The 13,248-nt window shown below is 36.5% G+C and overlaps 1 protein-coding gene across 2 annotated transcripts in view; it reads left to right on the forward strand.

Moving 5' to 3' along the window:
* Positions 1-13,248, forward strand: part of SLC38A4 (solute carrier family 38 member 4) — a 63,323-nt gene that overhangs the window by 19,984 nt on the left and 30,091 nt on the right. Inside the window, exon 1 of one of the 2 annotated variants that reach the window (XM_053555438.1) lies at positions 2,768-2,865. The exons of the other annotated variant lie outside the window; for it this stretch is intronic. The gene's annotated coding sequence lies outside the window, so the exon portion shown is untranslated. Of the gene's footprint in view, positions 1-2,767; positions 2,866-13,248 lie in introns of those variants that run through there. 2 annotated transcript variants of the gene reach the window in all.

Consider the following 13,248-nt stretch of genomic DNA (forward strand, 5'->3'; position numbering starts at 1 on the left):
TATTAGAATCTCACATGGACTTCTAAGACCCTGCTTAGGGTCCATGGGCTCCCTGAAACCTTGGACTTCCCTGGAGACTCCTCATCGTCTGGAGTCCTGGAGCTCATTGTGCAGTTCTGTTGCCATTAATTATGCTATAGCCTGGGAAACCAAGTATCTTTTTATGTGGGCATATATGAACCTCCACCACCCACCCCTACATAGACACAGAGTAAGTCTCATATATTTACTCATGGTAGCACTTACTTGAATTTCTTTCTTTTTTTTTTTTTTTTTTGTAGAGACAGAGTCTCACTGTACTGCCCTTGGGTAGAGTGCAGTGGCAGCAACGGCTCACAGCAACCTCCAACTCTTGGGCTTACGTGATTCTCTTGCCTCAGCCTCCCAAGTAGCTGGGACTACAGGCGCCCGCCACAACGCCCGGCTATTTTTTTTTTTTGTTGTTGCAGTTTGGCCGGGGCTGGGTTTGAACCCGCCACCCTCAGCATTTGGGGCCAGTGCCCTACTCACTGAGCCACAGGCGCCGCCCCTTACTTGAATTTCTTATATGGAGGATTACTTAAAATGTTTGCCATTTCATTCCAAGACTTGCTTCATTATTCACTACTTATGATTTTTCATTGTATTCATTTTAAAAGTCTGTGCATATTCTGGTCCGTTGCCTCTTTCTACAGTAATATGCGAACCAAACCAGAGCCTGACTGAACCTGTTCCATTTGCCATGTTTTAAAAACCAAAACAGTATAAATTTATCACCATTAAATGTATATGAGATTACACTATGGCATGAGTTTAAGAAATACTCAGAACATTATAATGTTTCAGTCTGTATTTTCTTCGTTTCTTACCCTTTTGGCTAAGATTGAATATAATTCTGTGTTTTCCTTATGAAAGGAAAATCACTTTGAGTTTTGTCAAGGCCAAATCATACACTTCTTCATTAATTTTGCTGTTCCTAAGCATATCAAATGATCTGGGGAAAAGAGAAACAAAAAACTAGTTGCTTAGTTATATTAATTCACTTTTGCCAAATTAGTTTTCACATGCATGAGAAAAGTTTTGTGATAAGAATTTTGTTACCTAGAGTAGGTCCAAAAGATACATAAGACTCCTCAATAGAAGTCTTCTACGTATGTCTTTGTTTTGATTCAACATGGTAATTTACGATAATTAATTTAGTATACCTCAAGATCAGAATTACAAGGGAACCAAAGCTAAAATTTTTAAGGGAGGTAAAACTTTAATATGTATATGTTTATCTCTGCCCTATTTTATATGAAGATATTATAATATTAATGCACATAGTAGAGTGCATTCATTCTTGTTCAGTTGACCCTCGATTAAACAGAATTTTACCAAAACATAAATAATTGATTTTCTAACAATTATTGCAAGGGTTTGCTTGGTTCATCTTATACTCATCTGGTAACTTTGCAAACAGAAAGAAATCTTAAATTCAAAAGGTCACAATTAAATGATAGACACAGTAGTCTAAAAGGAATATTCTTTAGATTTGCCTGCAGTTAAAACTAGTACATTGTTATAAACGTTTTTTCTCTAGACCATAATAACTCTCATCTGATAAATAACAAAACTACAGGCAACCTCAAAAAATAAAGAACAAAGGAGTTTGAGGTTGCTGTGAGCTGTGACGCCACAGAACTCTCCTGAGGGCCACATAGTGAGACTCTGTCTCAAAAAAATAAAATAAAGAACAAGCTAAGAGACAAGTAAAGTAGATATTCTGTAGTAAAGCTATTAATTGTATATCAAATGAGCACATTTGGAAAGGAAAAGAGAAATGGGTAACTAGACATTTTGTTAAATGTTTAATGTCTGGCATCAACATAAGAACTTCTTACTTGAGGAACAGTGTTTAATTTTTTTTTTTTATAGATGCAGGAACTGGCACAACTGTTGTACTCTTGCATTGCTTCTGACTGGTTATCAGATTGTTCATTCACACTATAAATACTTAAAAGAAAAAAAACCCTTTAATTCTGGGTTGACTTCTAATCTGTTTTCCTACCTCACTTTGAAAATAACGTCCAGTTGATCCATTTTCACAACAGAATAATTATTTGCTAGTACATTTTAACTCTTCCTCTGAAATGTAAAGAGCTAAGTAGATTGTTTAGAAGGGGGAAAAATGTCCATTTAGAAATGGTTTAAAAATACCAAACGGCCTTTTACTGACTCAGCACACTGCCTTTGGAGTGTTAGCCTAGCAGTGTCTGATAATGGCCTATGATTTCCAACCTCGGCACATCTTAAGTAACGTGGTACTATTTGGAAGTGTCTGTCATTCTGTAAAATTACCTCTGAAGAGGTCAATAGTCCAAAAGAAAATAATTCGTTCACTGTGTAATCAATACTTTCTATAATTCTGAATATTACATTAGGCAGTCTGACTCACTAACTATTATTATTAGATTGTTTTACTTTGACTTCAGTTCAGAAATCTTTTGAAAAAAAGTTTTAACATTTCAGGATTTTTCAACCAACTAACTTACACAGTCTTGACACAGAATGACACCACCCAAGGTAAAACTTTCAGTGAGTGTTTTATTGTGTGAAAGCCAAAATTCTAAAAGCAAATAGTAATTTGTATAACCAATGTTGAATCCAAATGTACAACAGTAAACTGATTTGGTGTCTCTTTTTTTTTCAAGAGCTGACGCAAGTTGGAGAGAGGGAGGTGTTGGGGGCAAGGTGGTGGTGTTGATTGGCCTGCCTTGTTCACTCCCACTGGTCTTTAAATCATTGTCTAGATCCCCAAAGTTTCGCATAAGTCAACGCTGTTACAGGGGAAGGCCATTCCAAATAATTCAAGGAAGACTGCACAGGACTGGATAAATAATTAAGGTACAGCTATGTTTACATGAATATTTGCAGTGTTAAAATAATGCTTACTTTTTTCTTTTTATGGTATTGTTTATTCATTGCAAATTAAAATGTTTGAAAATACAAATAGGGTAAAAAGATCTTTTTTAGGAAAGATCAACTCAATATAATGTCAAACATTAAAATTATTTACCCAGATCCTGATCGCAATTTACATTTGAAGTGAATTTTAGATTTGAGCATAAAATTAGAACGATGGATAATAGGAAAAGGAAACATTGCAAAAGGTACAGGTAACAAGTGTTTAGTTACTTACATCTTCTGGTTGATCATTGAATGTAACAAAGAGATGACTAATTTATCTTAGGAAAAAACAGAAAAGTTTAGAAGTACATTCTCAATATTATGCCTTTAAAGATTTTTCTGTATCTTGAAAACAAAACAGAAACCCACATAAATTTAGACTAATCAAAGGAGAAATATCACATTGAAGGCAGTTGATGTGAACAGCTAAGGGTTTAGGTTGTATCCTTACCAAATAAAAAGAAAGTGGTGTCTTACCTTGTCTTTTTAAGTTGGCTGTTTTAATGAAGGAGTATATTTCGTATATTTAGAGCTAAATTATTAGGAGAAGCCTGGAAATTAAAGTGAATATAAGCGTAGCTTTAGATTTTGAAGAAGAATCAATTATCTGAAAGTAGAGCCATTCTCCTCAAATTTACTAACATACAGGGAGAAAATTCCCAGTGGATTGAAGTATCCCTGCATCTTGAGCATATGGTGATAGTTTTAAATGCCCAGGCTGTAGCAAAGTGTTTTTATATAAGACATTATATATGTTTTGTATAAAAGTATAAAACACAAAGAGTGTTTTGTAACTGCATGGAAGAATATTTCAACTGATGATCTAGGTCATATTCATGGACATTGGTCAAAAAAGTATTTTATTTTTGACAAATAAAAGCAATTTAGGTATGCTTTCTAGAAAAGATTGACATTTGTTTTACAGTTCAAGATCCTCCAGTTCAGTTTTCTATTTAGATAATTATATCTGGAATATAATTATATTCCTAGCTCTGGGAATTTCTTGAAAAGTAGTTACATTTATATTCCTAGCTCTGGGAATTTCTTAAAAAGTATTACATTTATATCCCCAATTAGCAACATTTAAGTTCTCAAAAATATAGTTTTAGTGGTTAAACTCTTGAGTTTTCTTATACGTGTTACACAATATGTTTTAAGGGTTATTGAAGCTATTTAACATATGAGTTATTTTAAAGAAAATAAAAATAATTTATCTTATTAGAGGGGTAGTCTATTATAAAGAATGTAGACATTTAGGAATATATTGCATCCATAATTCTTCACAGATATTAAGTATCATGAATTAAAACATGTAGCATAAAGAGTTCACTGTGGGCTGGGTGCTGTGGCTTATGCCTGTAATCCTAGTATTTTGGGAGGCCCAGGTGGGAGGATCCCTTGAGATCAAGAAGGAGTCTAAGACTGGCCGGAGCAACATGGTGAGACCTTGTCTCAACAGAAAATAGGAAAATTAACCAGGCATGGTGGTATACACCAGTAGTCCCAGCTACTCAGGATGAGGAGTCAGGAAGGTCACTTGAGCCCAGGAGTTGAGTTTGCTGTAAGCTATGTTTGTGTGACTGCCACTGCAGTCTAACCTAGGCACCAGAGTAAGACTTTGTCTCAAAAAAAAAAAAAAAAAGAGAGCGGGAGAGAGTTAACTATGTCAATATCGTGTATAGTATATATCAGATGCTATATATCTCTGGACATTCTAGAAACTACTGTTTAGGAAAACATTAACTAAAATTTATGTAGGAATTTATATTTAAGATGACTAGAAAGGCTGTCTTCTAAAAAGAGAGCTAGGAAGTCTGTAAGCAAAATAGCATATTCACATTTTATAAATAATTCTTTATACCTCATCAAATGGCTGGTTTTTAGTTCTTACGCTAGCACGCATGTAATATTTTTAGCAAAGGGAAAAGACCTGAGCATAAGGTTATTTATTTTAACTTTCTAGCTCTTCCTAGATACTATTTCTAAACTATATCTGAGTAGAGCAAAGGAATTGAAATGTTAAAATATTAGCACCAGCAATGGGAAATAGTTAAGTAAGTATGGTCTGTTGTTACTGGCAGTTGCTTTTCTAGGTTTTGTGGAAGCTAATTTCTTTGAGAAATCATGCCCTAGATTAACAAGAAATCTCACTGTCATTGTTGGGGAAATTAAGAGATTTTAATATAAAGGTAATATTAGATTGATTTTCACTGTCAAAGCTACATTCATGTATCTGCGGTACATGTTCAATAGAGATTTAAATCACTTCCTTGGGTACAAGATAGTTTAGCTTTTAGCAGGTGCATGACCAGCTACTGCTCACTTGCTCAACCAAAGGGTAAATGACATGTGAGGCTATCTGTTCCTGAAACCTAGATTTCAGAGTAGTTTTATCAGTACTGGCAAACCATGAAAGACAGACACATAGGGATGATGGGAAATCTGTTCTGACACCATTAACTTCCTTGTCGCTTTCACTTATCAGGTAAAATAAATGTTTGCAGTAACTAGGGAAGGTCAGAACTTCTGCTTCTTGACCCCAGGGGTAGTTTTGTTTTCCAAATTTTATGCCTTTCTTTGAAGTTGAACCACATAGTAAAAATTGAGAAATTTGCTGTTCTGAGAATCTTCCATTCTGAGCTTCTGAGTTTCCTATTCAATGAACAAGACATTAGAATATTGACTAAGTACAGTGTAGATAGGAAGGTCATGTTGACTAAGTACAGTGTAGATAGGAAGGTCATGTTGACTAAGTATAGTGTAGATAGGAAGGTCATGTTGACTAAGTACAGTGTAGATAGGAAGGTCATGTTGACTAAGTATAGTGTAGATAGGAAGGTCATGTTGACTAAGTACAGTGTAGATAGGAAGGTCATGTTGACTAAGTACAGTATAGAAAGGAAGGTCATGTTGACTAAGTATAGTGTAGATAGGAAGGTCATGTTGACTAAGTACAGTGTAGATAGGAAGGTCATGTTGACTAAGTACAGTGTAGATAGGAAGGTCATGTTGACTAAGTACAGTGTAGATAGGAAGATCAGCTACTTAGAACACTTCTGTCTCTCTTAGTAAATGTGATGGAACTGGAATTCTTCTCTTGTGATAGTGTTATAAATTCTTTTGTTTCCGGTTTTGGTTTTATATCCTTATAGATGAATACATTGAATTAACAATGCAGTTGATCACTGCACTGGAATATCCAGTCTGCTTTTGCAAGATCTTTGTGTCACAGAGAAACTTAATTTCAATGGAGAGATAGGCTAGACAATAGAACATTCTATCCAACCAAATTTGGTTTTTATTTTAGAAGCATCTTGAACATTATTTGTGCAACAAAACTGTTCTTTCTCCTGGTATCTAGAGGAGGATATTTCTATTTCATTTTGATTTATTAGCCTAGAAAACCATAAGAGGAATGTAAACCTGTATCTATAAAGGTGATCCGATCAAGCTGTGTTGGTCCCAGTAGAGTATAACACCAGGCACTGTGCTAGATGCTAGAAATATGTAGAGTCTACAAAGGCGGGACTGTTTCCATCCACAGGAAGCCTCCTGCTTAGTGGAGGACAGGGGACAGTTATTTATCAATTAATCACACAATTAAACTTAACTACAAAGTACGGTGAGTACTATGCAGGAGCAAGAACATGCTTCAACAGCACATGGTGGGAGCGTCTAGCTCAGATGTGGAGGCAGGGATGGTCCCTCCAACCACATGACCCTTAAAGACTTAACAGAGGTTGTTTTAGTTAACAGTGAGAGACACTTGAGTTAAGAATGTGGGGAAGAGCGTTCCAAGCAGAGGGAGTAGCACATTAAAAGGTCTTGATGTGGCAATGGGAAAATGAAAGAAGCCAGGAGTTACTCTGTGAGTGACGGGGTATGATTCAGTATGGGACTACAGATCTACATCTGGGTTAAAGTAGAGGGCACTTAACAGCAAATTGTGAGAGTTGACTTTAGTCTAAAAAGGGATGAGAAAATCATGGTAGAGCCTTTACTAGAGTAGTCATTTAGAATAACCTAATGGTCATGGAGATAGAAGTGATGAATTTTAAATAGATGTGGAAATAAGGACTGATAGGTCTTGGGCACAGGTTGGATTTGAGTAGGAGATGAAGGACAGAGAATAGGAGGTGTCAAGGCTGACAACCGGTCTCCTCCCATGAGAAACTGGGTGAATGGAGGTACTGTGTCCTGAGAGGGCAAGAGGCAGAAGAATCTACACTTACTAAAATTATATTTTTCAATCACGGTGTTTGCCAGTATTGCTCTTTTCTATACTACTCATGCAGAGAGTCACCAATTAGTTCAGTAAGCATTTTCACAGAAAAAAACCCAAGTTCCTCTGGGGCAGGGATCCTGTCTTATCCGTTCTCTGTGTCTTTCATAGTTTTTGGCTTATGTTTTATTCTCAATATTTATTGAGTAAATAAATAAATGCCATCTGTAAAACACTTTCACGTTTAAGTATAATCATGTGATTAAATTTGAGCAAGTATGAGGTAGTCTAAAGGCTTCAAGTTACTTACTTTGTGCTGCAGGCAAATGGTGTAGAATATTTAGTTTTTCATAATATTCTAATTCTTTTAAAATTGTGCATTTAGCCTTTATCCCCTTGAAATAGATCAGTAACCAAATCTCCAAAGCTGAATAGATGAGCTATGAAAATATATGCCAACTTTTATGAGATTTCCCTTAGTCAAGGCCAAAATGGAATATTTTTATATATGGTAAAAATAGTATGAAATAAGGTTTCCTGCATATCTTTCTGGGGTAGAGACAGCAACTCAGAGTGGCTTGGCAGGGAAGCCACTTCACCTCCTCTTCCATTACCACATCTGTAAAATGGGAATAATAACAAAAATTTATACTCACACAGGTGGGTATGGTGGCTCACTCCTATAATCTTAGCACCCTGGGAGGCTGAGGTGGGTGGATTGCCTAAGCTCAGGAGTTTGAGACCAGGCTGAGCAAGAATGAGACCTGATATCTACCCCAAATAGAAAAACTAGCCTGACATTATGGCAGGTGCCTGTAGTCCCAGCTACCCAAGAGGCTGAGGCAAGAGGATTGCTTCAGTCCAAGAGTTTGACATTGCTGTGAGCTATGATTCCACGGCACTCTACCCAGGGTGACAGAGTGAGACTCTGTAAAAAAAAAAAAAAAAAATTAGTGCTCACCTCATTGGGCTTCTCTGAAGAGTAAATGTAAAGCCTTAAAACAGACACTGACATGTGGTAAGTGCCACATGGGCATTTAATATTCTTTTTTCTTTTAATCCTGGGATTAACATGGCTTAATACAAATGGAATCAGTGAGTTTTCTATGATTAAGTACAAAATAAAACAGACTTTCTCTGAAGGCCCCAGGACTGCAGACATGTGTACATCTGGCAACAAAAAACTCAAAGAAACCTTCGTTGGTCCTCCAGACTAAACTGGATATCATGAAAGATGAAAGAGACTCTCCTGTGGCTGCCTAGAGGAGCTGGATAAGTCAAAGGTGGAATAGGGGAGGGGAGAACATTCCAGCACAGTGACCCGCATGTGTAAAGGGCCTGAGGTCATAGAGAACACATGAATTTCTGGAAATGGAGGGCACACAGTTGCAAGGGTGTGGGAGGAGATGAAACCAGAGGAATGGGAGGACTGTGTAGAATCTTCTTGGGCATGCTGAGAATTTTGGATTTTATCCTAAGAGTAAAGAGAAGATGTTAAAGTGTTGTAAACAAATAAATGATATGATCTGTGTCATTGTTGTTGTGTTTAAAAGATCATTCTGGCTATTCTGTCAAGAATGAATGGGTAGGTTAGGGAAGGCAAGAGAGGATTCATGGAGATCCATTCAGGGATTTTTACAGTGGACAGCATAAGAAATGATGGTAGCTTGGACAAGAGTGATGGTGGAAGAAATGAAAAGAAGTAGACTAATTTAAGAACTATTTCAGGAGGCCAAGGTGGATGGTTTTCTAGAGCTCAGGAGTTCAAGCGGAGCAAAAGCAAGACCCTGTCTCTAAAAATAGCTGGGCATTGTGGTGGGTGTCTATAGACCAGTCTACTCGGGAGGCTGAGGAAAGAGGATTGCTTGAGCCCAGGAGTTGGAGGTTGTTGTGAGCTATGATGCTACAGCACTCTTATCCAAGGCAACAGAGTGAGACTCTGTCTAAAAAAAAAGAAAAAGAAAGAAATATTTCACTTAGCTGTAAAATCAACCAGACTTTGTAAAGAACTGGATGTGGTAGATAAGAAAAAAAAATTTATAATCAAAGACTTATGCTTCTGGCTTAAGTAATTGCATAAAATAGTAACAACATTCTTTGGATAGAAAACATTGGACAAAGAGGGGACTATCACAAGTTAGGTTTTTGGACATGCTGGATTTAATCTGCCTTTGAGATATCAGTTAGGCCAATGGACACATGCAACTGGAACTCAAAAGAGAGACCTTGGCAGAAAGAAGGAACCTGAGGAGTCTTTGGAACATGTATTAGTTGGAATTCTCCAGAGAAATAGAACCAACAGAATGAAATCGATAGAAATAGAAACAGACATAGATGTAGAAATATATATAGATAAAGATATGTATATAGATATAGATGAGATTTATTATGGGAATTGTATCTCATGATTATGGAGGCCATGAAGTCCTATAATATGCCATCTACATGCTAAAGAAGCAGGGAAGCTTATGGTATAAATTATTCTGAGGCTGAAGCCCTGAGAACCAAGGGACTGCTGGTGCAAATCCTAGGGTTGGAAGGCCCAAGCACCAGGAGCTCCGTTGTTCAAGGGCAGGAGAAGATGGACGTCCCAGCTCAAGGACAGAGCAAGTTCACCTTCCTCTGCCACCTTGTTCTGTCCAGCCCTTCAAGGGATTGGCATATGCCCATCCTCCTTGGCAGGGGCAGATCTTCTTTACTCAGTCTGCTGATTCAAATGCTAACCTCTTCCAGAAACACCTTCACAGACACACCCAGAAATAATGTTTTATCTATTTGGCCATCACTTAGTTCAGTCAAGGGGACACATAAGCTTAATTATCACAGCTAATGAAATCTTGGGAATAGATTGGAAGAAGGGAAGGAAGTCAAGGAATGAAACTTAAAAAAATGATAGTTTTTAAAAGGACAAACCCACAAAAACTGTGAAAAACAATAGGGGTGCCATCAACAAACAGAAATTCTTAAAATTCCTAGAAACCAAAAGGCAGATAGAGTTGGAAACTTAGAGAAAAACAAAAGGAACCAGGGTAAGTGTGCTTTCTCCAGCGGGAGCTCTGCAAGAGTTAAGTCAGTCCAAAGCGGAGGCCTGGATCACAGGCAGGCAGGATCAGATACACACCAAGGAACTTCGGTGTAGATGTGATGGTGCTTGGGCTGCCATTTTGGCCCATAGGATAAGCCTATGATTCAGTCTACAAAGAAAGCCCAAGGAAGGATCTAGGGTTACGTACTAGTGCCACCATAGCAGACAGAGGTATAACAAGCAGGAATGGAAACTCCACCAAGAGGAAAATTCAGTAACATGTTTAACCGCCAGAGTTTCCTCTCTTAGAGTGGCAGCTGCACCTGGGAGTGGGGTCCTCTGCGATGGGCTCCACCCAGACAATCTGCAGGCTACTATTCAGAACCTATAAGGGAGCAGGCCACCCAGAAATAGTTCTGCATAATTTCAGGGAGACCCTAAGCACTAGCTGTCTAAGTTAACCAGTATATTCTTTAATTTGTAAATATGAGCAGACAACCTAGGATCACTAAATATTTAAGAAATCAGTATCATGAAAGAGAAGAATCAAGATGAACAAATGATAACTAATGCCAGAGGAAACATCATTTAGGGAACAAAAGGAACTTTTGAAAACCTCCAATATTCTTTGACTTGAGAAAATAATACATCCATAAAACAAAGAGAAAGATGATTTTAAAAAGAGAGAAAGAGGATAAGAACAAATTATTAGAAATTAAAAACATGATTGATAAAAATGGTTAGTTGACAGGTTGTAAAATAAAATAGACATAGCTGAAGATTAAATTTGTTATTTCAGATGTGACATGAGGAGATACCCAGACCCTTGAGCAGTAAGGTAAACAGATGGAAAATAAAAAGAAAAACTTAAAAACACGGACAAAGAGGTCCAATACCTGACAAATGGAAGTGTTAGAAAAAGCAAATAACAGGGAAGAAATCGTGTTTTTAAGTACTAGAACATTTTTTTGAACAGGAGAAACACACAAGTCTTTGACCCCCCCCCCCCAATCTGTATTTTCAGGGAAATGGTTCTGAATCTAGAATTCAAACAATCAACAATGTTTGAAAGCAACATAAAGACATTTTCTGACATAAAACAATGCAGAAGTCCTGTTTACAAATACAGGTCCATTGTATGAAAAAAAGTTATTCAAGGCAGTATTTAAGCATAATGCAGAATAAGCTGAAGAGAAAAAGAGGGAATGGCATTTAAGAACTTTTAGTAACTGAGCAGGATCCAGAGGTTAGAGGAGGAAGCCATTCAGAAAATAAAAAGTGAATGGAAAATTTCCTTTCAACATTTTGAAAACATAGAATTATATTTCATTTATGATGTCATCAAATATACCACTTGGTTCTTTGGGGACATACTCTTAACATTGCACATTAATCTTATGTTGCTAATGCTGATCTAATTTTCTGTGCTTAGAAATAATCTACAGACAAATTATGAAGATTTAGTTGTTTTATAGGACAGGAAGAAAGTATTATGATCCTCAACATTGTGAAAGTATTTCATCAACTAAAATAGGAGAGTGGGAGAAAGGAGATAGAAAAAAGGTATGCTGAGTTTCTGGCCTTTCATAGGTACTAGTCTAAAGCTGGTAAACCAAGTCAGAGAGGTTTTAGCAAATTACTTAAATTTAGAATGGCTGACTTTAAATGAACTAAAACCAGAAACAACTGTTAGTGGTTGCTGCTGGGAAGTAAGACTGGTACTGTATGATAGATGAGGAAAACCTTTACATTCATTTCACAAGTTTCTGTGTTTTCTTTTAACTTGTCTTACTTGTATTTTTCTCTGGTGGTTTTTAAGCTTTTTCTATTGATATTTTTATGTTATGCACTTAGATAGCCTTATAGTAATGGATAGATTCATTTTTACTATTCCTAGTTGAAACTCTATGTGCTTTTTTAGATTTTTTTTTTTTTAGGAAATGCAAATTTTTTAAAAAATTATTAAATCATAGCTGTGTACATTAATGCGATCATGGGGCACCATACACTGGTTTTATAGACCGTTTGACACATTTTCATCACACTGGTTAACATAGTCTTCCTGGCATTTTCTTAGTTATTGTGTTAAGACATTTATATTCTACATTTACTAAGTTTCACATGTACCCTTGTAAGATGCACCACAGGTGTATCCCACCAATCACCCTCCCTCCGCTCATCCTCCCCCCTCCCTCACTTTTTTAGATTTGGAGAGCTACTGTTTTTCTTCATTTCTGGGCAATTCTCTACCACTATCTTTCTATTTTGTCTCTTCCTCATCTCACAGTTCTCTCATATTAGAATGACTTCTTATTCTGTTTTTCCTCCTGTCTTTTAACTTCTCCTTCATATTATTTCTTCTCTTTATGCTATAATTTGAGTGATTTCCATAGATCTGTTTTCCAATTTTATAACTCTCCTTTCAGCTGTTTTTTTTTTTCAAATTTCAGTGACTCTAATTTTTATTTTTAGATTGCCCCCTCCCTTTTCCTTGGCTCTTTTTTCACACTAGCCTGTTTTTCTTTTAAAATGTTTTCCCCCCCTATGGATATTACTCTCTTACATCTTTTAATCACTTTTTATTATATTAACTTAAAATTTTAAACTGCTTAAAATTTTAACTTAACCTTTTAAATTGCTTTGTTGTTTATGGCTCCTCAGGCTTGAATCTTATCATTTCTTCTGCCTACTGACACTCATACTAGTGAGTTTTTCCATGTGTACTTTGTAACTTTTGTAATTTGAGGTTGTAAACTTATCTCAAGTGTGTATAGCCTTCCACAGGTGTGGTGCCAAGCCTTCCACAGGTGTACTGCAATGGCATTTGGATTGTGGAGGCATTTGTATGTGGCAGTTTCTGTTCATCAGGTGATTTATGGATTTCAGGACTTCTGGAGCAATTTTTATGTTCATTTCTGTACTCAGGATTTTCTTAGCAAATGATTAGTACAAATTTCAGAACCACACTTTCCAAGAGTGATAGTGTTTCTCCCAGTACAACATTTCAAAATAATGGAATGAATCTAACAGTAAAAATTTCAGAGGCAATTGTATCAACAATATACAACAAAGG

Source organism: Nycticebus coucang, chromosome 12 (assembly GCF_027406575.1).
Source record: "Nycticebus coucang isolate mNycCou1 chromosome 12, mNycCou1.pri, whole genome shotgun sequence".
Taxonomy (NCBI): Eukaryota; Metazoa; Chordata; class Mammalia; order Primates; family Lorisidae; genus Nycticebus; species Nycticebus coucang.